Raw genomic sequence first — 26,164 nt, 5'->3', positions numbered from 1 at the left:
CTAGCACCAAATTCACTTAAGCTGAGGCACAGCCACCACCTTGAGGCTGGGTCCCCATCCTTTCAGATTCTAGGACACCTGAGAGATTGCTTAACCACAATCTCAGGGTAGAACCCCAGGGCATCTCTTGCCCATCGCCTTCTTCTCCAGGTGCTGTTCCTGCTGCAGCCACAGACAAGATTAACAAGAAAGTTATATTTAAACTTCCAAGAGGCGCTGCTGTGCCATTATGGGTCTATTTAAAATCCTCCGGGCAGCTGCAGTACATAATAACAAATCAGCAGGAGGGAGGGAGGAAAGGGAGGAAAGGGAAAAGAGGAGGGGGGTGGTCAGGAGCATCACAGATTGTTTCTGTGAAAAACTGACTGTCAGAGATGGCAGGGGGTGCAGACAAGTTAAAGACGCCCCCCATGGTGAAGAGAGTGGGAGACAGAATGCATCAGGAGAGTGTGCTAAGCAGGGACAAGGAGGGCACCTCGGATCCTAACATGAAAATCCAGCAGACCTGAAAACGTGCTGCCTTCCTGAAGATGTCAGAGCTCCAGAATACTCTATTTGTCCCAGGGGACCCTACTGAACAACATCGGCCATCCGTTTGGTGTTCATGAAAGATCAGCCTCAGAATGTAAAGAGTTCTGGTAACAGAAAAACAAAGCAGCTCCCTCAAATCCAACCAAAGCATGCCATTTTGCTCTTTGAGTCAGCATCCAATACTTCACCCAGTGGGAGATCCATCTCATGTTCCCTTAAAGAATGTTTCCTACTGCACCAGCCTTAGAACCAGATAACTTACCTACAGCTGGTCTCAATTTTGACCTTGGAAGCCCCACTCCACTTCTTGTTGCCTTTGCTAGGTTTGGGCGTAAGTCTTTTTTTAGCCTCTACTTGCCTTCTCCTATCAAAGTCTTGTGGGTACAGTGGAATATTTGCAGGATTCACTGAACTGTAGAGCACAGTCATATTCACTTTCCTCTCCTGCCCTCCCTTCATCGATGGTACTTGTCATCCTTATTTTGACTCACATCATCCAAACTCCTGACCATTTTTATCACTCTTTGCTAAAGTTGCTTCAAAGTTATTAATATTTTATTCGTTTTTCTTCATGTACAAATTTACTTAAATCTCTACTAGTTGTCTAACTCATCACTCTTTGCCCACCCTTGGGGCTTCCATATGGCATTAACATCTCTGGTCTCAAAAGCAACCAAAATTATAAGAGGAAACCAACATGCATTCCTGGGCAGCAGATTCTTAAACTCAAAAAAAAAAAGTTACAAATTGATTCACTTTACTTCTATGAATGACCAGATTGGATGTCACATATTCAAAAACCATTTATCATGAACTTAAGTTATAAGGCTTAGAAATCCACAATGATCCAATAAACCAAGTAAATGTCAAAAGTTTATTTTCTCCTGCATAGACATATCTTAAATGCCATGTAATATTCTGATATAAAGATATAAGTAAATGATGTAAGATGCAAGGCCTACATAGATATGTTATTTATCTCAGAGAGAATACTTTAGTAAATCAACAAATGTTAACAGTTTATACAAATTAAAAATGCATTCCTCAGGGAGCTTTATCTTCTTTTATTTATGGCTGAAAGCCTAATAAGTGGGAGATTTATTAAACAATTGTCCCTACTAAAGTAACAATCAAAAAACAGCATGTAACCAATACATAATTTGTAATAAAACAAAATTTATCATACAAACATATACTTACTGATAGTGGACACATATTTAGAATCAAGCCTATATAAGTAGTAAATGTTTGTTAAGCACATTATATGAAATATATTGTGCAAATATTACCAACACGCATAGACTATATAAAACACCATACTCTATCGTGACATGGTTAGTACAATCTGTGACCATATAGCAAAACCCTCCAAGGATCTCTAAGTGACTTATTATCTAGTATCAATGTCCTTCCGTTTTTTTGTTTTTTTATTTTCATTTCTGTATCTTACCCTATAAATATGGGAAGTTCAAAAGACAAGACTTCCAGAGAGAAAGCAAGAAGGCAAGAGAGAGTAACCACCAGGATATGTCACACTACCAGGTCCAACTTCCAAATGATTGAGGGGACAGAGAACCTGTCACAACATCCCAGTCAGCCTGTAGAAATGGCCCCACTATCCAATATGAAAACAAATGGTCTTAGCTGAGTGAAAATGACCTTCTCAAAAATAAATACAGCAAGAATCTTTTATACTCCAAAGAGCTTTTTCTGGGTGAGATGATCGATGAGGAAATCAAACAGAACAATTCCAAGGTGTCAGACATGAAAAAAAAAACCGACAAACCAAAGAAATGCAGCCTTGTCACAGAGCTGTCCCTCATCTGGCCTTCACCAGGTCCTGGTACTGACCACTCAACTCAGTTCCAGAGTTCATGGCTTCCTGACTCACTATCTTGCAGTCCTCCTCTTTTTGTTGGGCTAAGCCTTCTTCTGGTCTGGCCCCTGGGAATAGCTGTGAGCTCAGCTCACGAGCATGGCTTAGATGAGACCAGCCACCCACAGTCATTGACTGTGTGAGCAGAAAGCGGGTACTCACCCTGGCTCAGCTTCATACACTGCCACCCCACCTTCTGCATGCTTGGGCCTGCTTGGGCATTCACACCTGCTTACTGACGCTTACTGAGTCCTCACTTGCCCTGGTTCTTAGGATACAAAAAAGAATAGGATGATGCTTCCCTGAAGGAGCTAGAAGTCAAGCCAAAGTAACAAACATGTAAACAAAGATTAATAATTTATTTAGTAAAATCATGAGGACAGATAATGGAGGAACAAAGAGCTGCCATTTTAAAGCACCTACCAAGAATCACAGAAACTTCACAAAAGCAAAATAAAAGTCAAGTGGCTAGTAAATATATTTTAAAAGTTCAGCCTCACTAATGAACTAGATAGACATTTAAAGGATGACATTTTACCTTCTTAAATATGCAAAACATTTTTTTCTTTATTGCAAAGGTGGGGAAATAGATATTCTCACATACTATTGAGATGCACACAAACCAGTTTAAAATTTCTGGAGATCAATTTGATAAGATATATCCGAAGCCTCAATGTTGATACTATTTGACCCAGAAAATCCAGTTCTGCAAGTTTATATTAAAGAAACAATTAAGGATAGACAAAATTTCTCTCCAAGAATGTCCCATCATTATATTATTTGTAAAACTCCTCCATTTGGAAATCTGGTTAAATTGGACAATTCTATGCAGTCATTAAAAATAATGCAGAAGGATGTTTCTAACAGGAAAGAATGACCACTGTATGCTGATAAATAGAAAAGGCTAGATACAAAACAATATGCATAGTATGATCTCATTTTGATTTTACATAACACACACTGAAAGATGCTTAGAGTGCTAACTACTATCTGGTGAGATGATGTCTGCTTTAATTTTTCCCTTCTCTTTCAATTTTTCGCCAATGTGCATGTATTGCTTTTGTAATAAGAAAAATAAGTTACACTTAATTTTAGAAGAAGATAAAGTGAATGTCCTGTGCCAAGCACTGGGCTGGTGTACATGTGCCATCACATGTTTTCACAGCCTCACAGAGGATGATCGATATTAAGTGACTTACCTAGTTCAGACAACTAGTAACCAGCAGAGTTGAGATTAGACATCATGTTCCAAAAACATGATTTCTCTCTCAATTGGTTAGTCCTCAAAATTTTTTCCCTGGAATTAGATTTTTTTCATTGATATTACTATGATGTTTTTAAAAAGTTTCCTATATAAAATGAACCAAAGTATTTTTTTTAAAAATGCAAAAACAGGAGCACCTGGGGGGCTTAATCGGTTAAGCATCTGACTTTGGCTCTGGTCATGATCTTGGGGTCCTGGGATCAAGCCCCATGTAGGGCTCCTTGCTCAACACAGAGTCCGTTTGTTTCTCTGCCCCTCCCCCTGCTCATGGTCTCTCATGCTAGCTCATGCTGGCTCTCTCTCTCTCTCAGATAAATACAATATTTTTTTAATGCAAAAACAAAAATAAATTCAGGGAACTGTGAACAAACACAAAAATACTTTAAAAGACTTCTTTTGGGGCACCTGGGTGGCTCAGTCCATTAAGCATCCCAATCTTGATTTTGGCTCAAGTCATGATCTCAGGGCATGAGATCGAGCCCTGCGTGGGGTTCTGAGTTTAGCAGGGAGTCTGCTTGGGATTCTCTCCCTCTCCCTTTGCCCCTCTCCCTGCTCTCTCTCTCTTAATAGTAATAGAAGAAGAAGAAGAAGAAGAAGAAGAAGAAGGAGGAGGAGGAGGAGGAGGAGGAGGAGGAGGAGGAGGAGGAGGAGGAGGAGGATGGGGAGAATTAAAAGACTTATTTCATTTTGTATTGAGCACACAGCAAAGCACCTTAAAGTCTGTGGTGAGAGGAGAAGGGATAGGACCAGTGGGGAGCCAAAAAGGAAGACACACTCCTGCAGGAACAGCAATTCACACAGGATTATCCACAGTCAAGTCTCAACTAATGGAAAATCAACCCCAAATGGGCATTTGCCTCTCTGCCTATGAACCTGCTATGTTTGTTCCAACCAGTTGTTTCATCCCCCTCTGGTCTATGTAAAGCACAGTACATGGAATTATACTGTGTTCAATATGAATTGCCACCTCACTAAGTGCTTTCTTCATTGTTTACCCATTTTCATCTTTCTCTGAACCTGACAGGTTATATCTTTTCAATGGAATGTGCATTCCAAGGTGGTAAAGTATGAACCTGTCAAACTTTTGCTTCTTCTTTGTGATATTACTGTGTCCTGTGGTTTTTACAGATTCTTTTTGTTAGGGAGCTATTATATTAGGTAAGAAATCTTTTAAATGCTACTTTAATCCTCTACAGCTTGTTTTGTCCACCCTATGCTGTGCATTACTTAGGTTTTATTAAATTGATTTTCACTCTCTGCTCTTCTCACATCCCAGAAAAATCAGTGCTTTTTGTCAGTGTTTAAGGTTGCTATTCTTAAAATTTGTACTTTCATACATTGTTATGCCTTTTAGGCTCTCCATGGTCATTCAGGGCTCTCCATAATCTTTCCCCATATAGGTTTTAGTCCTAACTCTTCAACAGAAATACAAAAGCAAGATATCTAAACTCTTCATTCTTGAAAATTAATAAATTTTCGTATTTGGCCATGCTGGTCCTAGACTCCACCTAGAATGCTCTCCTCTGTGTCCCTGTCCTTACCCACAGCAATTCATGGAATTCAAATCCTCCTTAAGAGTGTGTTCTCTGACCACACTAATTAAAACTACCCTCTGCATTCATATATAACACTTAAGTTGTACAGCTCCTACAGTGTTTCTCATGGAGATTTATATTATATACTCTTGGCTATGTTTTATCTCCTTCAATAAATTCTAAACTCTATGAGATCTGGAAGAGTTCCTTGAAGCAATAATGCCTCACCCATAATGGGTACTCACTAAATATCTTTTAAATGAATGAACAGATAGGCCCAGACATATTTCTCTAAGATCCTGGTCATGAAGGCTAGGGCTGATGTGCACAGTGCTCAGTGGTGTCTCGGTCCACATACACCCCACCATACTAACCTAGAGTTCACATGGATTTACCGAGTATTAAATTGCCCCCTCTCTTATACCCAACACAACACACAGTCTGGCTCCTTGGCTATTAATGTCAGTCTGGTTTGGCCTTGACTGAATTTTCCCTGAATACATTTTATTTAGGAGTCCATTTATTTCATCTTTTGGTATTTATCTAGTACTTTACATTTGGGAAGAGCTTTGAAGTAATTTATTACTTATTCTTCTGTGAGGCAGATCAGTATTAGCATCCTTATTTTACAATTAAGAAACTGAAGCCCAGAAAGGTCCAATGACTCATGGAAGATCTAAGACAATGTCAGTGTTAAATCCTCTAGCTGTTCAGCTTCTTGCCCACAGACACACCCACCTCACCACATTTCCCACCAGGGCTCACGGATCAGCATAAAATAACCTCATAATCTAAACAAGGTTGGATCTAGGAAAATCTGAGGGTCAAAACTCCAAATAGTTATGCTCAACCACTCAATGGGTAAGATTTTGTATTCCCTCTTCGATGCTAAGGACAGCACAGGAGAAAAGAAGATCTTTGAATCCCCATTGTGAAGTGTTTGCTTTTGTAAGATACAGTAAGCATGCAGGTTGTTATCATTTATGTTATTAAAGACCTAAAAATATTCCGTTAAACTCTAATTTGAGCAACATGTCTTGCCATGCCAAATATACTGAAAGTGCCTTTAAATTATAATACTTTATACAAACATAAAGTCTGTCACCATGGTACTGTTTATTTTTCCATAAATCTCATGGAGATTACTTAAGCGTCTTGACTTTCTGGCTTGAAATTTCACTTGGTGTTAATGAACAGGACACAAGTCCCTTAACATTTCTGGGGCTGCTTTATGAAAAGAGGCAGGTGGATTAGAAGATCTCTCTGCCCAAGCATGCTACGGCTATATGAATCTCCATGACGACTGCTATTTCTGATGGAAACATTCCAAGTTGGTGAGTGGTCACCACGGGGACAACTGCACGAACAACTTCACACCACTTCTAATAAGAGGCCCTAGAAAAATCCCAGTCACTTCTGTGCATTCATTCACATTTCACTTCATGTGATGCCCTTCCCCGCACTCTTCCCTCCCTTCGTCTTCTCTGACCACGTCACCTTGCCTCCCCTCTTCCAGTCCCAGTAAGTAAGCTTTACTAGGCCAGGACAGAATCTCACCACTGCGAAATTTGCCTCAATTTCAATCAGCAACAGAGAGGGGGGAAGTGTCCAAATTAAGCTGCTTGATTACGGAAATTAATCTTGTCATTTAGCGTCCCTGTTCTGCAGAACAGGGCCTTTGATTAGCCTCCTTGTTTCAGAATATTACAAGCAGACGTTTATTAAGCAGAAGGCTTTTTTTTTCCATGAGGCAAGTGGCAGGGAAAGTAAAGGTGCCAAGAGGCTTTTAAAAGGAGGGCACCACATCGAGGACCCTCAGCCTGCTTCCATATCCACGCTCTTTCAGAGAGAGACTGTCATAGAATCGGGGCCTCACCCAGGGCACCCAGTTGTGGACTAGTCCTCTAATGGCAAGTTTCAAAAGCAGAAAGATAACACATAATCTTTTATCCTTTAAGTAATGGAATGAGCCTCTTGACCTAGAGAACAAATGATGACCATGGATGACTTTATATGCTGTGAAGTTAAATACAAATGTATGGAGAAGTTGCTTCCTTTATAGGGCCATACACTGTAGCAGCTCTGAATTATGGTAATGTCTAAATTAAGAAAGCCATAAAGATTGAATTGCAGGATTTTTTTTTTTTTTTGGCAGGAAGACAGGGGTCATTCTATCTCTCCCATCAGTATACATCAGCATTTTAAACCTTGAAGGGGTGTTATCTTGTAGAAGGTAATTTGCTTACTAGACAAATGATGCTTCAAATCTCAGAGCTTCTGGGGTCACTTTGAGTTTGGTAGTGGGAGGGAGTTAGGGTTGACCTGCTCCCAATTCACACAATTTCCTGGTAAGAAGGGCTATTTCCAGTGCTGACAGCCTGACCTAAACCACCCCAGAGGAAGGCCAGCATGAAGCAATGGGAAAGTTCAGTGCAGAAGCCCTACAACTTCTAGTACTAGAATGGTTCAGAATGCCTGAGGGGCTCCTGAGCCCTAGAATCAGAGCTCAGGCTACCATCTATGATAGATAAAATGGTACTAGGAGACAACCACTTATTGACAAAAACAAAACAAAACAAAATGCAGCTTGGCAACAGAAGTCTCCCTTCTCTAATTAGACCTTAACTTCTCCTTAGCACAAGAGCAAAGAAATATAATCAGGTTGATAACTGATGATCTATACTAATTAAAGTTATGAACAGTTCAGGAATGCAGAAAAATGACACTGAAACAGGATTTCTGAACCTTGGCACAACTGACATTTTGGGCAAGATAATTCTTTGATAGAGGGGTCATCTTGTACCTTGTACAATGTTTAGCAATATCCTTGGTCTCTACCCACAAGATGCCAGTAGCACTCTCTACCTCAACTTGCGACAAGCAAAAATATCACCAGATACTGCCAAAAGTCTCCTGGGGACAAAGTCACCTTCTGTTGAGAACCACTGCTCTAGAATACCAGTCTCAGAAAAACCAATTTTCTAACTTCCCAAATAAGCTCACGATGTTTTTCCATTCTCATACACAATAGTGTGGTAGAAAAACCATGTGGTTTGGAAGCCAAGGGACCTATGATCAAGTCCTAGCTACCATGTACTAGTGTATGGCCATGACTTCATCTCTCTGAATGTTCCTGTCCTCATTTGTAAGATGAGAATAACAATAATTCCACTGCAGAATTTTTGCGAAGATTGAAAGAGATAATAAAATATGCCCAGCATCTGCGACATTGAAAAAAAATAGTGGTAATTATTATTGCTCAAAACCTGAAAATCCTAATCTAAGACAGGGAACCACATGCCAAAGATAGGGAACTCATAAAGTGAAGTATCAGTCACTTCAGCTGGTCATCTATAAGTTTTGTTTCAAAAGAGTTCACAGAGGGAAAGGAAGAGAGAAGTAGCATGATACACTACAAGATGAGCTCCTCAAAGGCCGGGATAAGTTATGATGTAGTTAAACTGCAGACATAATGAATGAGTAAATCTATCTAAATAGGCCTCCTGTTCCACTTGTGTCCTCCCATCTACCACCTAATCTTCGTCCAGCACTCAGTACTCTTTTGTAAACATATAACCCTCTGATTCCTTCTCTGCACACGTAGGATAAGATCTGGGCATCTTAGCATTATCTGTGGGGCATAGCTTGTCTCTCTGACCTCATCTCCTGCCTCTTCCCCTGTCTGCTCTGCTCCAGCCAGGAGACCATCTCCTTCTTTCTCCCACTGCCAAACTCATTCCTACTTCAGGGCTGCTTGCTGTTCTCTCAACCTGAAAAACTCCTCATTCTCTCCTACCCTTCCGGTCTTTGCTTAAATGCCACCTGTTTGGAGAGACCTTCCTTACTCATCTGCTCTATATAAACTCCCTCCTTCCTCCAGTTTTTCTTTATCCTCTTACCTTGCTTTACTTTCTTCAGAGTACTTAATTCTGTTTCAAGTTATATTTTTGTGTTATCTATTTTCTGCTTCTCTCCTTCACAAAAAATGTACGTTTCCTCAAAGCCGGGGACTATCTTGTCCATTCAGTATTCCCAAAGTCAAAACTACAATAGGCATTCAGTACATATTTGTTGAATAAATGTGGTTGAATAAACATATGATCATTCTAAAAGATTTTCTTACTGGTGAGTGAGCCTGTAATACTTTGTCAGCAGCCTTCCTCCTATACTACAAGCCCCAGCAAAGGAGAACAATTTCTATTACTACTGAATGAACAGTATCCTACTCTGGACTACGAAAACTGTAAAGGCAGATTTTGTGTCCTTAACAGTTTTTGCATTCCTAATGCAATGTATAGTGTCTGGCACACAGTGGGTATTCAAAATGTTGACTGTTCCTAACTGCCAAATGAACCAGAGAATAAGAAATAATACTCCTTCTCTGCCTCTGTCCATATCTATCTATATCTATATCTATATCTATATCTATATCTATAGCTATATCTATATCTATATCTATAGCTATAGATATAGCTATAGCTATAGATATCTAAATCTATATATCCCCAAATCCTGGGCCAGTTACTCACATTGTATGACAAGAGAGTTGCAGAAAACCTGTCTTCTCCTCCTTTCCAATACCCCTAAAATATCTCTACAAATAACAGTTTACCATTGTGTAGGGAAGCCTGACTATATGAATTCCTCTAAGGCACCAGTGGGCATTTAGTGGGATGAATTTATTGAATCCAGCAAGATTCATTTGTCTAATCATTAACCACTAACACCTATGGTAACTGGCCAAGACCAGGGATCTAACTTCTATCAATGGGCACCAGACATGTATAACTGTGGAAGGAGATAATGAGGGAGATGCTAAAAGAAAACAGAACCATCAGGATAAAAACCAAATTCTCCCTGTTGTCCCATTCCCATTCTGCAAGATATATGTCATTTTTATAAATTATCCAGTGTTGTAGAAAGTATGGTCATTTTTGTCAGAAAGAGGAATCCTCCCTGTGCCTGCACAATGACATTCAGGACAAGATGACTTACGTGAGTGCTGCAAAAGGCATTTTCCTTCATTAAACAGAATAAGTTCATTTAATAGATTGGGCTGCAGCACCTGGCAATCAACACAAGTAACCTGATTGAAGGGCAGAAAGTGGATGATGACACTAAGACTTCTGGTTTAGAACTGGACACAGGGGCCTCCTTTTAATGGAGATAAGGAATGAGGAAGATGTCAAGGGAAATTTATGAATATAGAGCAGGATGCTAAGCCTGGGGTTCATGAATGGCCTCAAAAGATCTCTGAATCCCCTGAAACCATATGTAGAATTTGACATGTGGATATTTTTCTGAAAAAGGGATCTCTAGCTTTCTCTAAATTCTTAAAAGGCTCCATGACCCATGGCCACTGTCTTACAAAAGTTTCAAAAGAAAAAAAGGAAGTATTTCCTATGCTCTTAAGATATAGTGTTCATAGGCAAGGTTAAATTTTTCAGTTAATCAGTCGACCCAACCATAAAAAATCAATTCAACAAATATTTGCTAAGCCCCAATCTATGCTCAAGACACTGTGTAGCACCATTTTTAGGGGCATGCCCAACAGAAGAAACTACAAGAAAATGTTGGCATTCTTTTCTTCTACATGGGGACAAACTTCTTGGCAAAATTTTGATCAAAACCACTTTGGGGATCAGGCATTTGGACAGAATTTTATTCCCCTATTATATTTTCATTTCCCACTACTTAAGCTCTCCCCAAGCCTCTATTTTTATCTGTACATATCTCTTTTTTTTTGTCATTTTCCTCTTCTCATCTGCTACTAAATCTATTTCAACTTTGAACATTGTCTATTAGCAAGATTCTGCTCCAGTGCTTGGCATTTAAGAGAGGAAGAATAATATAAAATCCGACAAATAAAAAAAATCCGACAAATGAAATAAAGAATTCAGTGTTTTACTCTATCAAATCTCAAGTATTTGCAAGAGATTAAATCACAACAGAAAGAAAAGGAAACAGGAGAGAAAATTAATAGTAAGACAGATATGTTGATCAGGGTGTCCATCACAGAGACATGATATTTAAAACCATGAAATCATTTGCATCAGGAATGGAAAGATAACAGACTTGCCCTGAAAGTGACCGCTGGAAAGATCAGCAAAGGCATTTCGTGAAACATGGTAAACTGGGATCCAGATTACAATGAGGTAAGCAATTGAGAAGTTTGGGGGAATTTTATGTAAAACTGTAAATCAAGCAAAGTAAAGACCAAGCAATAAAGCTATTTAAAGAGTCATCCATTTGAATACTGAATATCAGAATTATGATATAAGGAAAGAATAAGAGTGGGCAAAAATGAGAACCAGATGGCAAAGCAAGCATGTGAGAATGCAGTAGATTCCAAACATTACTCCACTTGGGGACTCTGGGTACCGGGAGCTGGAAACAGGGTGAGGATTAAAAATTTTGCTGGAAGCAGTAATAGCAGCAGTGGTAGCAAAGTAAGAGTAACCCTAACAGCTAAAATTCACAAGCACCTACTATGCACAGTGCTTTACACATACTCTCATCTCATCATAACAAACACTCTAACTGTTCTGTAGAGTGATTTTTATCCTGATGGTTCTGTTTTCTTTTAGCATCTCCCTCATTATCTCCTTCCACAGTTATATGTGTCTGGTGCAAACAAGGAAACCTGAGGTCAGATGTTAAAGGCACCTACTGGAGGTCATGCATGCAGGATAGAGCCCAACCTGCCTAACTCCAAAGTGCTGATTCATTCACTAAGGTGTAGAATAAAGTAGTGACAAATGCAGAATGAGTTCTTTTTTTGAAGCGAGTACATACAAGGAAGTAAAGGGTTTGTCCAATCCAGCGACACAGAGAATGAAATTACCCTTCTCAGATTTCTTCAGTTTTCCCTCAGCCTTGCCTTAATTAAGCTGTACTGCTTCACCTTTGGGGAAATTTGAAAAGCACAAGGCTGACAGTGTTTATGTTTCTGTGTACGTGTGTTCCCATGTGCCACCGGTTGAATCTTCAGATCAACATGGACAATGACTCAGAGGCAAAAATGATGAAATGTGTCACCACTTCAGGATTCCCTAAAATGGTTCCTTTTGGATGAAACCAGAAAGTGGCTATAGATAAAAAGTCATCCAAACCTATTTCAGACAGCAGAGATTTGCAGCTGGGATCAAACGTTTGAGTTTCCAGGTAACCTGGAAAAGTGTTTGGACTTAGTAGCTTAATGCCTAAAGTACCAAATGCTTTTGAAAAAGGTGAAGGCAGGCAAATGATAGCCTTCCTCTTCTGTGTATTTCTCCATGCACATGTGCACCAACTGTCTGCTAGAGGGACGGTGAAGAGAAAGAAGACCCAGGTCAGACTTCAAATATTACCTTTAGCCATCAGGGTTGACTCAGATAGCCAGCAAAGTTGAGAATCCTACACTGCAAGTGTTCTTTTAATGTGATGCTTTTTTAATCTGTTCTGGGGTTTGTGACCAATTTCACTGGGGCCCCTGTTAGGAAACAGCTACAAGGCTTAAGAAAAGAACTAATGGAGGTGCCTGGGTGGCTCAGTGGGTTAAGTATCTGCCTTCAGCTCAGATCATGATCCCAGGGTCCTGTGATCAAGTCCTGCATCAAGCCCCCTGCTCAGTGGGGAGTCTGCTTCTCCCTCTACCTCTGTTTCTCCCCTGGTTTGTTCTCTCTCTCTCTCTCTCTCAAATAAATATATAAAATCTTTTTTTTTTAAAAAAAAAAAGCAAGCTACTTAGGTTGAAGAGGATATTCTTTGTTGATAGAATGGAGAAAAAGGAACTGTCCCATTTTATTAAATTTTAATAGAGTATTTCAGATAAATAAAAAGACCTTTTATACAACCAAAGAATATTCCACAGTAAAGTTTCTATTGCCATGGAAAAATCCAGAAAACAGAGGCAGGCTCTAAATGAGACAAGTATTTCAATATCTTCTGTTTTGTGGGTTTAAATAACATTAGTTTATTGGCAGTCTTACACAGCCTGCAATGAGGAAAGTCACAAAAACTAACGCATTTTACTAATTTCATTTTCCACCACTGTGAACTCCACTTCAGATTACTATCTTTGACACTGGGCTCTCTACTCAGGGGAGGTGGGTGGGGGGAGTCTGCTTTCCTTCTCCTTCTGCTGTTCTCTCACTCTTTTTCAAATAAATAAATAAAATCTTTAAAAAAAAAAAAAGGAAAAGAACTAATGAATTTCAGGTGAATAACCAGAGACTCCTCCAACTCACCAAACCTTTTCTCTACCACTACAGATATTCACAAGGAAGTTTCAGTTCTCTTGACCTATTCTGCTCTTCAGTGATCATGTTCCTCTATGGCAGCAATGTTCGATAGAAGTTGCCGTGGCGACAGGAATGTCTTTATCTGTACTGTCCAATCAGATTACCAACTGCACCACATGACGACTGAGCACTTAAAATGGGGCTTATCCTACTAAGGAAGGGAATTTTTATTTTACTTAATTTTAACTAATTTAAATTGAAACTAGAAATGGCCACATGTGGCTAGTGACTATAGTGTGGTCACCACAGAAACCCCCACACTGGATTCTCAGTTTCTACTTCCTTCTGTCATTGAATGCATTTTCAGCTCCTCCCTGAACTTTTTATCTGATATCAATTTTGTTTTTCTAAGTCTTTTTATTCTGTACCTTTATCTTAGGTTAAACCATATAAAATTGTCCCTTTATAAGTCAAAAGCAGTAGAGTATCAGTAATTCTGTATGGTTCAACTTTATATCTTCGGCTTCTTTAGTGTGAGGGATACATGACACTACACTACACATATGGAATGCATCTGTGGTTGAATGAATGGAAGGATGGATGAATTAACAAACAAATGGATATTGGTTGAATAAATGAATGAAAAGGTTAGGTGGGCAGCAAATATATAAGCATTACTTAAGGTACCTTTTCTCAGATCAGTGGGCAAATATATTGGTGCTGAGATTAAACCACAAAAGCCTTTCAAATAAAAAAACATATGACAGGAATATGTTTCAGGACTTAATCTAGCATTAGGCACCATTAAGAACAGATAATGCAGGAACTCCTGACACCATCAGAATAAGGCAATCATTGAGTATCCAGGGATTCACAAATTCTTTGAGCAAAAAAATGATTAAAAATAATTAAGGGTGGGTTGTTTATTGAGGAGGGAAATGAAGTCACTAGAGAAGGCAGATCTGGGGACATGTGCTAGAGACATTTGAAGAGACTGTAAAAAAGATGTATTCACAGTCTAACAATGGGCTTTTGGGAACGTTTCTGTATAATATGAGAACCAGAGAAGTAAAGTGAAGAAAAAGAAGAAAAAAGATCACCAATTTTTAAAGTCTAAAAAAATAAGTTTTCACTGCAAACAATACTGCCTGGTGGTATTCGTTCAAGCCCACTATGCCTATCTCTGAAGTGCAAAGGTAGGCTAAAATACTCATGTATTTTCTATCTCCCTCCTAAAAATGTGCCTACAGACTTTTGCATTTTTTCTTCTAGAACTGTATTCATGGGCTTCATTTGGCATCATTCCTTACACAATAACCTTCCCATTAAAAGATCACAAGTAGGTGATAATTGCACATGTAAATTAGCACCCTGTGTCAAAAGACCCAACACACACACACACACACACACACACACACACACACAGACACAGTTCTCCACATATGAAATCGTGCCACAAACCCTCTCCCAGCAGTGTATACACTTGAGAGATGTTTGCAAAGTGAAGAACAATTATCCATGGTCCTTCATCAGGTCCCCATTTGTGAAAATCAGCACACATGTACATACAAGTCATATGAAGCACAAGATCACCACATGTGGTTAGATAGAAGATGACAGATCTCTACAGAGATAGATCCTGTAGTTAAACAAATTATATATATAATTTAGTTAAACAAATTATATATATAAAATATATATAATATATATTTACAATATATATTTATATATATATAAAGGTATAAAGAGCTGACATCTATAATATTGTGAGATTTGACAATGCCATAAAATGGAACCCAGAAAAGTGGATGCGTATGGAAATGACAACTGATATACAGTGAAACTAATTTTTCTCTCCATCCTACTGGAAAATGCACAGAAGACTTAAGGTTTAGAGTTTCAACCAGTGACTTATACTAGGTTCCTATTTTTTTCCCCACTTACCCCTATTTAAAGAAGTCAGAACATAGGTTACAATGAGGTTACAATGTAAAGTCACAGGTGGGATATGCTGCAGCAGGGTTTTTCAGAGCCCATGCTATGTGAAGCATGGAAATTCTACTCTGGGAAGGAGTGAGCAGCAGAACCTGGTTTCCATAGCGCTGCCATGGAAACAGCTCTCTGGGACTCTGCCTCCAGGCCCTCTGAAACTGAAGCATCTCTCCTTTTTTTGCTCCAACACCCACCTCCATATCACATGCCCCCAACCTCTCACAAATGATTAAAGGGTATGTTGAGAAAGTGGGGCCCTAACCAGGCTTTTGCCTAGTTATATTAATACACATTACCGTCCCTGAAAGGATAGAAAAAAAATCTGATGACTCTCTTTTCTTGAGGGTGGGAGGGAGGCAATGGATGAAGAGAGAAAAATAAAAACCTAAAGGCCAAAACCCCAAAAGCCAAAATTGCAAAAATAAAACTCTTGCCAAGTAGTATATTAAAGAGATGGGCCTATTAAATCCATGCATCAGGTTACTTTATCCTCTTTTGTCTGCCTGGGATGCCAGCATACAAATACGAAAGATTTAATTAACTATTAGAATGTACAAGAAGCTCTCCCCTAATCTTTATCATTGGTGGTCAATTGGAGGTTTAGTAGGATTTTTTTTTCCCCTTGGTCATGACTTGGAAAATAGAACAGAAGTTTAAAAATGGTCTTCTAGAAGCACATAGAAAATTCCAACAGAAGGAAACATGGATTATTTAGCAAGCTTTGTAACCCTCATGCCTCTTTCTCCAATCCCTCTGAGGGGGTGACAGCCAGCCAGCAGTGCACTGGTCTGGAATCTGGCTCTGTGACGTGTACTCTGGCTGAGCTGGGGCAATGCCCACTGACTGGGAGCAAGTAAAAGGGCAGAAGCCTGTTAGCTAGCAGATGCTCGGGAACCTGGCAGGGTATATCACAAAAGCTCCTGGCCCAGCCAGGGGACTGCAGCAAGGACCCTTGGCATCCCATTCCTGTATTCAGTTTCTTCTCTACCTGATACAAAGAACTGGGGACAGTGACAGCCCTATCACACGTGTAATACACAAAAGCTTCACATCTGAGAAGAACCTGAAGCTACAGTTGCTGGTAAAGTTGTTGAGAGGGAATACAAAAGGGCTTCAAACATTGCTGACTGGGAAAAGGTGGTGATGCTTTAACCTCTTCAGAATAACCTGACAATGGGTAGGGAGTAGAGACAGCCCACACCTAGAAGCCACGAGGACTAAAATCAAGCCACGACTTGCCACCAGCTCAGGAATGGTTCTTCTTGGGCGAGCCATTAAAATGCTCTATGTCTTTATTTCTAAACCTGAAAGTTGTCCTCCGCCTGCCTCGCTGAGTGCTGCGAAAGCCGGCATCAGTCAGAGCCAGACAAGGGGGAGTAAAATAAGACAGGAGTTCTGAATTATTCATTTTTATTTATGTATTGTAGCAGCAATTGTTACAGTTTTTTGTTTCTCCTGGATGTTGAAATTGTAAAAAGAAGACTGAATAATTCAGCATGACTCAAGAAAACATAAATGGAGTACGGTCAGGGCAGTGCATGCCCACAAAATAGGTTCACTTTGTTGTTATTCTTAACATCTGTATGATGCACTGGTTGATAATTTACTTAACAACATACAATGGCTCTAATGAATGTGAGAATATTTGTAAAGCATGTCAATGTTCCATACGTGCAAGGGACCAAGGGCAGGCAGGATCAAGGGACATGCTGGAAAGAAAAGGGACATACTAGAAGCAAAGGCCATTCTAGGATGCCATTTGAGCTCACACCTGCCAGAGGCACATTTCTGGGTCCCAACCCTTACCTTGACCATTGGAGCACTTGTGTGCTAAGCTCTGCATGCAGTTTTATTTCCTACCACTGTAAGCCTAGAGGCAAGGTAGGATTTATTTTTAAAAACGGCTGTTATTTCAGTCTAAGAGTCATGAGTGAGTTGAGAAAACATAAAAAGTGTAAATTCCTCATTATTCCTAGACACTGAGGGGCCAAGTCCAATCTCAGCTTCATAGAGTGAAATCCATTTGTTCTTTATATCTGCTTCATGAAGTCCAGGAATGACACTTCACAGAACCAACTAAAAAGTGAGCAAAGAGCAGACAGTGGATAGTTTTAAGATGAGAACATTCATTACTTTAAGATTACCAGGCCTCAACTTCCCATCAAAGACAGAACCAGCATAGCAGACCACATCCCAGGAATGATTCCATACCTTTCTTTGGGTCTTCCCTGATTGTTTCACACCACAGGAGTTGACCTTTTGGGCAGACAGTTCATCATGCAGGGCTCTCTTTTATACCACAGGCTGGTTAGCAGCCCTGGCCTCTCTCCATTAAGTGAGAATAACACTCTACCATCGTTGTAATCTCCAAAAAACATATTCACACAGTTTCACACACCCTATGGGAGTATGATAGTCTGAAGTGTTGTCCCTCTAAAATTGAAACGCTGAAGCTCCACTCCTCAGCACTTCACGAGGGGACTGTTATTTGGCAATAGGGTCTTTAAAGAGGTAATAAAGTTAAATCGAGGCCACTGGATCTAATCCAATCCAACCAGGGTCTTTCTAGGGAAAGGATTTGACACCCAAAGACATCAGGGATAAGCACACATGGAGGAAAGACCAGGACACAGGAAGAGGTGAGGACACAGGAAGAAGGTGGCCATCCACAAGGCAAGGAGAGAGGCCTCAGGAGAAACCAAACCCACTGACACCTTGATCTTGGGGACCTCCAGCTTCCAGAACTTTGATAAAATATATTTCTGTTGTCTAAGCCACCCAGTCTATGGCATTTGTTACAGAAGCCCTATCAAACTAACATAGGAGATAATACTACTTTCAGTTGAGAAGCAAAGCAAGGTTTGGATGCATCTTCAAAATACAACTCAGGGATGGACAGAATAGGTGAAGGGGATTAAGGAGGTACAATCTTCTAGTTATAAAATAAAGACATGGAGACATAATATACAGGAAATATTGTGAATAATACTGTAACAACTCTGTGTGGTGACAGAGGGTCACTAGATTTATTGTGGTGATAAACACCAAATCACTATGTTGTACACCTGAAACTAACATAGTATTGTATGTCAATTATTCTTAAAAAAAAAAACAAAAAAACCTCGACTCATACTCATCTTGTCCAAAAGCCTTTACCAATCTCTGAAAGGAAATATAAATCCACAATCCTTCTTCTAAAACACTAGGACAGGGCAACCCAGGTGGCTCAGGAGTTTACAGCCGCCTTCAAACCAGGGTGTGATCCTGAGGACCTGGGATCGAGTCCCATGTCGAGCTCCCTGCATGGAGCGTGCTTCTCCCTTTGCCTGTGTCTCTGCCTCTCTCTCTCTATTTCTGTGTCTCTCATAAATAAACAAAATCTTTAAAAATAAAAAATAAAACACTAGGAGCAGGATGTAGCTTGATAATTTTAAAATTTTCAGGTTTTAAAAAGTAATTTACTGAATATCATCCAACATCACCCTATAGAAATGCAGGGCAAGAACCTGTAATCAAACATGTAAATGTTTCTCCCATAAAACATAAAAACATAGACACTTTAAAGATTCAATTAAGCTATAAGTAGCTTTACATCACTTTAGATCATATTTTGCTGCCAAATGAATTCATATTAGGTCATCTTTAATGACAAATGAATTACAGAAGTGCTTTGTTTTTCAGAATTTGGTAGATTTCTTAGTTGAAATTAAGAGATCATTGACTCAGTCCATTTTCCTTAATAAAATGAAATACAGAACTTGCAGAGTTGAGAATTAAATGGAGATTCTTTTAGTGAATGGGAGCAACCAACAATCAATGTAAACTTCCTGCCCTGGGGTTTCACCTTCTTCATAGGATTCTCCTGCTCTGGTTCCTGGCCCTGGGTAGCTACTTCTCTCCTTAAATCTCTGGCCCAAGTTTGGACAAAGACTCTCTTTTAGTTTCTCTTATCTCTGATGGAATAAGTTACGACTTTCCAAAAGACTTTACTAAATCCCAAAGGATAACAACAAAGGGTAAAGAAACAGAGCTATTCTGACCTATTCTGGCTAGCTAGCTTTCAGAGACTTACAGGCCCCAATATAATCTACATGAGCCCTAAGAGAAAAGAGGAAACATGGTCTAGAACCAAGTATCTAGTGCCATCCTAAGGCCCACCACCAAGGGGCACAATCTCATACATTTTCCATTTTCAAAACCAGAGAAAGACCTCTTCTCTAGCCTACAATAGAGAGAGGAAGGAGTTGTCATTCTTCAGTCCATACACCTCCTCATCCAAGCTCAAATATTTATCCAATAAATATTTATTAAGCACCTAGTAGGTTCCTCAACTCAAAACAAGTGCTAGGGATGCCACAGTGAGTAAAACACTGAATTTGCCCTCCTGAGTTTCTTTAGAAACCATTTTTTTTTCTGTAGTCCTACAGCACACATTGCTTACCTCTGCTACAGTACTCATTGCATTGCATTTTAATTGTTAAATGTCAGCCTTACTTACTGAACTTTGAGCTTGTTAAGGAAAGGAGCCATGTCCTATTTATTTCTCTCAAGTATTTTGCACAGTGTTTGGCCTACATTAGGGGGCCAGATAAATGTTGATTGAATTAACGAATAAATGAACTGGGATGAGGGGGAACTTGGTCACTAAATGCTATCAATTCTATCTTTTAATTATCTAAAAGGCAATCCTTCTTTCTCTTCTTCCCCACTGCTGTGCAGTTACTATGTCTTGACCAATTACTGCGATGGCCTGATAACTGGTCCCCCCCCACCCGCCCCACAAAAACTCACCCTCCCACCTTGCTACCAGGACAGCTTCCTAAAATCCAAATTTGACTATTCCCCCCTTTTCCATGTTTCTGAAATAGAAATCCAACCATTCCACTGCCCAAAGGTCAGATGCCTTTGAATCATATACATGGCCCTTTACAATCCAGCCCAGTCTGTTTTTTTGTTTTGCTTTCTTTGCTTTGCTGTTTTGTCCAATCTCCTTCTACTTCCTACCATGCAACAGTTGCCCCATTTACCCAAGACTACTCCATGTTCCTAAAATATAACTTGCTCTTTCATCTCTGTACCTCTGCCCAGGCAGTTGTTCCACTTTCCTGTAATGTTTTATTACTGTTCCTCTTTCCCACCTCCGTCCCTTACCCCAGATCACCTCCCCACTGGAAGAAACTCACTGTCCATTGTTCAGGGGCCAGCTCAAACATCATCCCTAACATGGAACTTCTTGAGCTCCTTGACAAAGTCATTCTCTTTCTCTGAAATCAAGAAATACAGTAAAGAAGGGTCCCAGGAGGGAGGGCTCTGTTTACCCCTTACACATACCATATACTTGGCAGAGATCATTGCTGACTCCAAACTTAGACTGTGAAATGCATCCCTCTGCTTTTAAGAAGATGTTATAAAATGCTAAGGCTAATCTAACAATCAGTTCATTGTTATCAGGGATTAGTTAATGGCTAATTGAGTAATAGACATGGACTGGTATCAGGGGAAAAGGCAGAAGGCAGAAAAGAAGAAAGGTTTTAAAAAAAGGAAAGAAAAAGAAAGAAAAGAAGAAAGGACCTACAAAAAAAGAGGTTGGGAAGGAGTGTAAAAGAAATTTTTCTTATGTTACCATTTGCCTAGGAGCAATCCTGGCCCATGTAGTAACCAGACACCCTTAATCATTTCATCATTTAGAAAATATTTAATACCAGGCACTGTGAAATGTTTCTTTGGAGCCATCAAGGATTAAATAAGACATGGCCATTATCCTCAAGCAGCTTACAATCAAGCAAACTACGGAATTCACAGGACTTGCAAGCCTGCTATCCTATCCAGAGCCAGATTATTTTTTCTATAAACCAAACTTAAAATGAAGGAAATACATTCCTTAGAGTTTTTAAGGCTTTTAAACATTACTAACTTTCTCCATCATAAGAATATATATGGGAGGTAATAAAGCAATAAGGAACTGCCCATAAATATTCTAAATCCTCGCCATGAAATATGTCCTAACTCTAACATATATAACAAGTCAAATGAAAATCAAGGAATGAGATTCAAAGCAATTTACTTTGCTCCATCTCTCTATTCTTCTTTCTGTACTGTATTTCATAAAGGGCTGGGCCTGAAGTCTTGTGCCTTAGTAACAAAGGAGCTTCAAAAAGGAATTTGAATGTGCAAAAAAGAGAGGGAGAATTCTATGAAAAAATTATGGAACCACACCAGTAACATACTTAGTTAAAAATAATGGGACCACCCTTCTAATAATTCGGTCAAAAGAAATCAAACAATTTAACAGATTCTGAAAGGCATCTGTAGGGTAGTTCTACCCTGTCAGTTAAGCAGTAGTTGAAGACCCAAATGCATCAGGCACTGGAGATGGTCCTAAAGGCTACAAATCAACACACAGTTCATGCACTTACAACCTACTTGGTATAATGAAGTATGCTCATGAAGAATCAGATAAAAGTGACTGAGATAAATAGCTAAGAAATGAAAGTATGTGGTAATTGCTAAAACTTTACAACAAGGCCTATTAAATCTCATGGTAACTAAACAAGGTCACTATAGTAGAAGTCCGCTTATCTGACAAGATCAGGATAGACAGAAAATTGTGTCTAAAGCAAGGGATATTTATTCCTTATAAATCCTACTTTCATCTAAAATATATAAATGTGCATCCATTTGCTAATCTTTTAAGATTAGCAAAGAGCCTTTTCTTTGTTGATTTGATGACTATAGTTCCAATTCTTCTTACATGAATGGCACAAAGCACATAATCTCATTTCAAGTTTGAGTTTCTTAGAGATACCTAGAAAGAATGAGGATCATTTCTTTTTCCAAATGAACATAAAATTGTTCCAATCTTTTGCTGAAAAGCCTTTTTCTTCATTGAATTATCCTAGCATCTTTAATGAAAATCAGCTTATATGAAGTATTGGTCTATTTATAAACTCCATGCTGTTCCACTGATCTACATATCTATCCTTATGCTAATAGCACACTGTCTTTATTACTATAGCTTTATAATAAGTTTTGAAATCAAGTAGTCTAAGTCCTCCAACTTCATGCTTTTTTCTAAATTTGATTGGCTATTTCTAGGTCCTTTGTATTTCCATTAACTTTTTATAATAACTTGTAAATTTACACAAAAAATTTCCCAATTAGATTTTGATTGAGATTTAGATGATTCTAAAGATTATAGAAAGATGAACGGACCCTTAAAATATTGAACATTTTGATCCATGAGCACAATGTATCCTTCCATTTACTTAGTCTTCAATTGTTCTGAGCAATGCTTCTTATTTTCAGTGTAGAGATCTCACACATATTTTGTTACGTTTTCTGTATTTTACATTTTTAATGCCATTGCGAAAAACATCTTACTTAAATTTCTTAAATTTTGAATTGTTCTCTGATAAATACAATTATGATTCTTATATATCAATCTTAAATACTATGACCTGGCTAAATTCACTTGTTTGTTCTAATGATTTTATATATCTTCCCTAGAATTTTCTTTAAAGATCATGTCATATGTGAAGAATGACACTTTTACTTCTTCCTTTCCTTTTTAATGACATATTGAGTATACTACAACCCTCAGAATAATGCTAAGTAGAAACAGAGCAGACATCCTTGTCTTATTTCCACCATATAGTATGATGTTAACTGTAGGTTTTTTTTTTTTTTTTTTTTTTTTTTAATTTTTTTATTTATTTGTGATAGTCACAGAGAGAGAGAGAGAATGAGGCAGAGACACAGGCAGAGGGAGAAGCAGGCTCCATGCACCGGGAGCCCGACGTGGGATTCGATCCCGGGTCTCCAGGATCGCGCCCTGGGCCAAAGGCAGGCGCCAAACCACTGCGCCACCCAGGGATCCCAACTGTAGGTTTTTCATAGATAAGTTCATCAGGTTGAGGAAGTTTCCTTATATTCTTAGTTTGTTGAGAGTTTTTACCATGAATGAGTGTTGAGTTTTGTCAAAATGATTTTCTGGATCTACTGAGATGATCATATGGTTTTTCTGGTTCTTTTATTTTTTTTTTTCTGCCCATACAGTGAATTACATTGATTGATTTTCAAATGTTAAACCAATACAGCACTCCTAGAAAAACACCTTTGGACATGATGTCTTATCCTCCTTATACTGTACCAGATTCCTACTTGCTAATACTTTGTTGAAAATGTTTGCTTCTATGTTCATGAGGAATATTAGTTTACAGTATCCTTATAATATCTTGTCTCATTTTGGTACCAAGGTAACACTGGTTATAAGTTTTAAAATGTTCCTTATTTTTTCTAGAAAAATTTGTATAAAATTTATATTATTCTTTCCCTAAATATTTGGTGGAATTCAACAGTGGAGTCACCTGGACCTACAGGTATCTTTGTAAGAAGGATTTTACCCGGGAATTCCAATTCTTTAAGATATAAAGTTATTCAGGTTATCTTTTCTTCTTCAATGTGCTTTGATAGTTTTATGTCTTTCAAGGATTTTTCCATTTACCTAAGTTGTCAAATTTATTGGCATAAAGTTAGCTATACCACTTCTTTTTTGTTTTTCCATTTCTGTAGGATCTATAGTGATGTCCCTCTTTCATGCCTGCTATTAGCAATTTATGTTTAATCTCTTTAATATGGAATCAGTCTTGCTAGATGTTTATCAATTTTATTGGTCTTTTCAAAGATCTAGTTTTGGGTTTCATTGCTTTTCTTTCTTTCATTTGTCCATTTTCCATTTCATTGATTCCGTATAGCTTCCTTTCTTCTGTTTATTACATATTGATATGATTTTTCTTTTCCTAGATTCTTAATATAGACACTTGGATCATTGATTGCAGACTTTGCTTCTTTTCTAATATAAGCATTTATACTTTTATAAATTCCACTCTAAGCACTGCATTAGTTATTACTGCACAAATTTTATATTTTTTATTTTAATTAACTTTAAAATATTTCTTAATTACCTTTACGATTTCTTTTTTGACTTGTGTGTTATTTAGAAATTTATTGTTTAACTTGCAAATTTTGAGTATTTTCCAGATAACAGGTCTATTAATTGTGATGTGGTCACAGAACACATTTCACAAGATTTCAATCAGTTTAAGATTATTGGATGGGGCAGCCCGGGTGGCTCAGCGGTTTAGCACTGCCTTCAGCCCAGAGCCTGATCCTAGAGACCTGGGATCGAGTCCCAAGTCAGGCTCCCTGCCTGGAGCCTGCTTCTGGCCTCTGCCTGTGTCTCTGCCTGTGTGTGTGTGTGTGTGTGTGTCTCATGAATAAATAAAATCTTTAAAAAAAGATTATTGGGATAATAGTCCAAAAGTCTATTTTTAATCTGCTATCAATATAGCCAGTTCTGATTTCTTTTGATTAGCACTTATATAATATACCTTGTTTTATCTCTTAACTTTTAACTTATCTATGTCTACATTTATGTCAGCTTCTTGGTTTTCATCAAATCTAACAATCTATGCCTTTCAATGGAGTATTTAGGACATTTACATTAATATAATTATTAATATATTTGGCTCTAAATGTATCATTTTGCTATTTGTTTTCTATTTTTACATCTATCCTTTGTATCTTTTTTTCTGCTTTTTGCCTTTTCTTAGATTGACTGGTTTTTATAATACTTTGTTATCTCCACCACTGGCTTATTAGCTATAAAAGTATATAGCTAATACAAAAAGTATTGTCATCATTTGATGATTTCTTTAGGATTTGCCATATACATCTTTAAATTATTATACTCTTTCTTCAAATAATGCTATGCCCCTACATGGATAGTATAAGAAACTTACAACAGCAAATTTTATCCCTCCCTCCATTATTATGATTATTATTATCATACATTTTACTTCTATATATATTATAAAATCCATAATGTATTTTTATTATTTTTGCTTTAGACAATCAATTACCTTTCAAAGATATTTTAAGATGTTTATAAATTCCCACATATTTACTATTTAGGATGATCTCATTCCTTTGATCCAAATTTCCATCTGTTAACCATTTTTCTTTGGCTAAAAAACTTCATTTAATATCTCTTAAGTACGAGTGTATCACTGATTAATTCATTTTGTTCCCATGAAAGTCATTATTTGAACTTCATATTTAAGAGATTTTTGCTGAGTAGAGAATGCTTAGTTGAAGCTTTTTCTTTCAGTAAAGATATTGGTGTATTTCTCCTGACTTGCATACTTTCTGATGAGAAGTATGCTACTATTCTTATTTTTGCTCCTCTAAATGTAATGTGTCTTTTTTCTGTTTTCATGATTTTTCTCTTTATCAGTGGTCTTGAGCATTTTCAGTATCATGTGTCTTAATTTTAATTTTCTTCATTTTTTTCCATTTGAAATTTGCTAAAATTATTGAATATGTAGATTTATAACTTTCATTAATTGCATTTGTCAAGTAACTTCATACAGTTTTAATCAAATGTGGAATTCTATTTTAGGCATTAATTCTTTCAATATTTTTTTTCTTTGCCTCATTCATCTAGGTCTCCAATTATCTATATATGATGGACTTGGTAATATTAATCGTACTAGTCACTGAAACTGTTCATATTTTACTTATTTTTCTCTTTGTGCTTCATTTTGAATAGGTTCTATGGCTATGTCTTCTAGCTCCTTTATATTTTATTAAAATGTCTAATCTGTTAATAACATCATTTACTTTTTAAATTCAATTACTGAGGGTTTTATTTCCCCTCTGTACAAATTCCATTTGGTCTTTTAAA

The 26,164-nt window shown here is 38.0% G+C and overlaps 1 protein-coding gene across 11 annotated transcripts in view; it reads right to left on the bottom strand.

Moving 5' to 3' along the window:
- Positions 1-26,164, bottom strand: part of GRIN2B (glutamate ionotropic receptor NMDA type subunit 2B) — a 505,856-nt gene that overhangs the window by 237,456 nt on the left and 242,236 nt on the right. The window contains exon 1 of one of the 11 annotated variants that reach the window (XM_035707022.2): positions 15,373-15,511. The exons of 8 other annotated variants lie outside the window; for them this stretch is intronic. The gene's annotated coding sequence lies outside the window, so the exon portion shown is untranslated. Of the gene's footprint in view, positions 1-12,555; positions 12,677-13,434; positions 13,536-15,372; positions 15,512-26,164 lie in introns of those variants that run through there. 2 more of the 11 variants (XM_035707023.2, XM_049102491.1) reach the window with 2 other exon arrangements.

Source organism: Canis lupus, chromosome 27, assembly GCF_003254725.2.
Source record: "Canis lupus dingo isolate Sandy chromosome 27, ASM325472v2, whole genome shotgun sequence".
NCBI lineage: Eukaryota > Metazoa > Chordata > Mammalia > Carnivora > Canidae > Canis > Canis lupus.
Note: the sequence above shows the minus strand (reverse complement) of the source record. Positions and strands in the feature narration are given on the sequence as shown.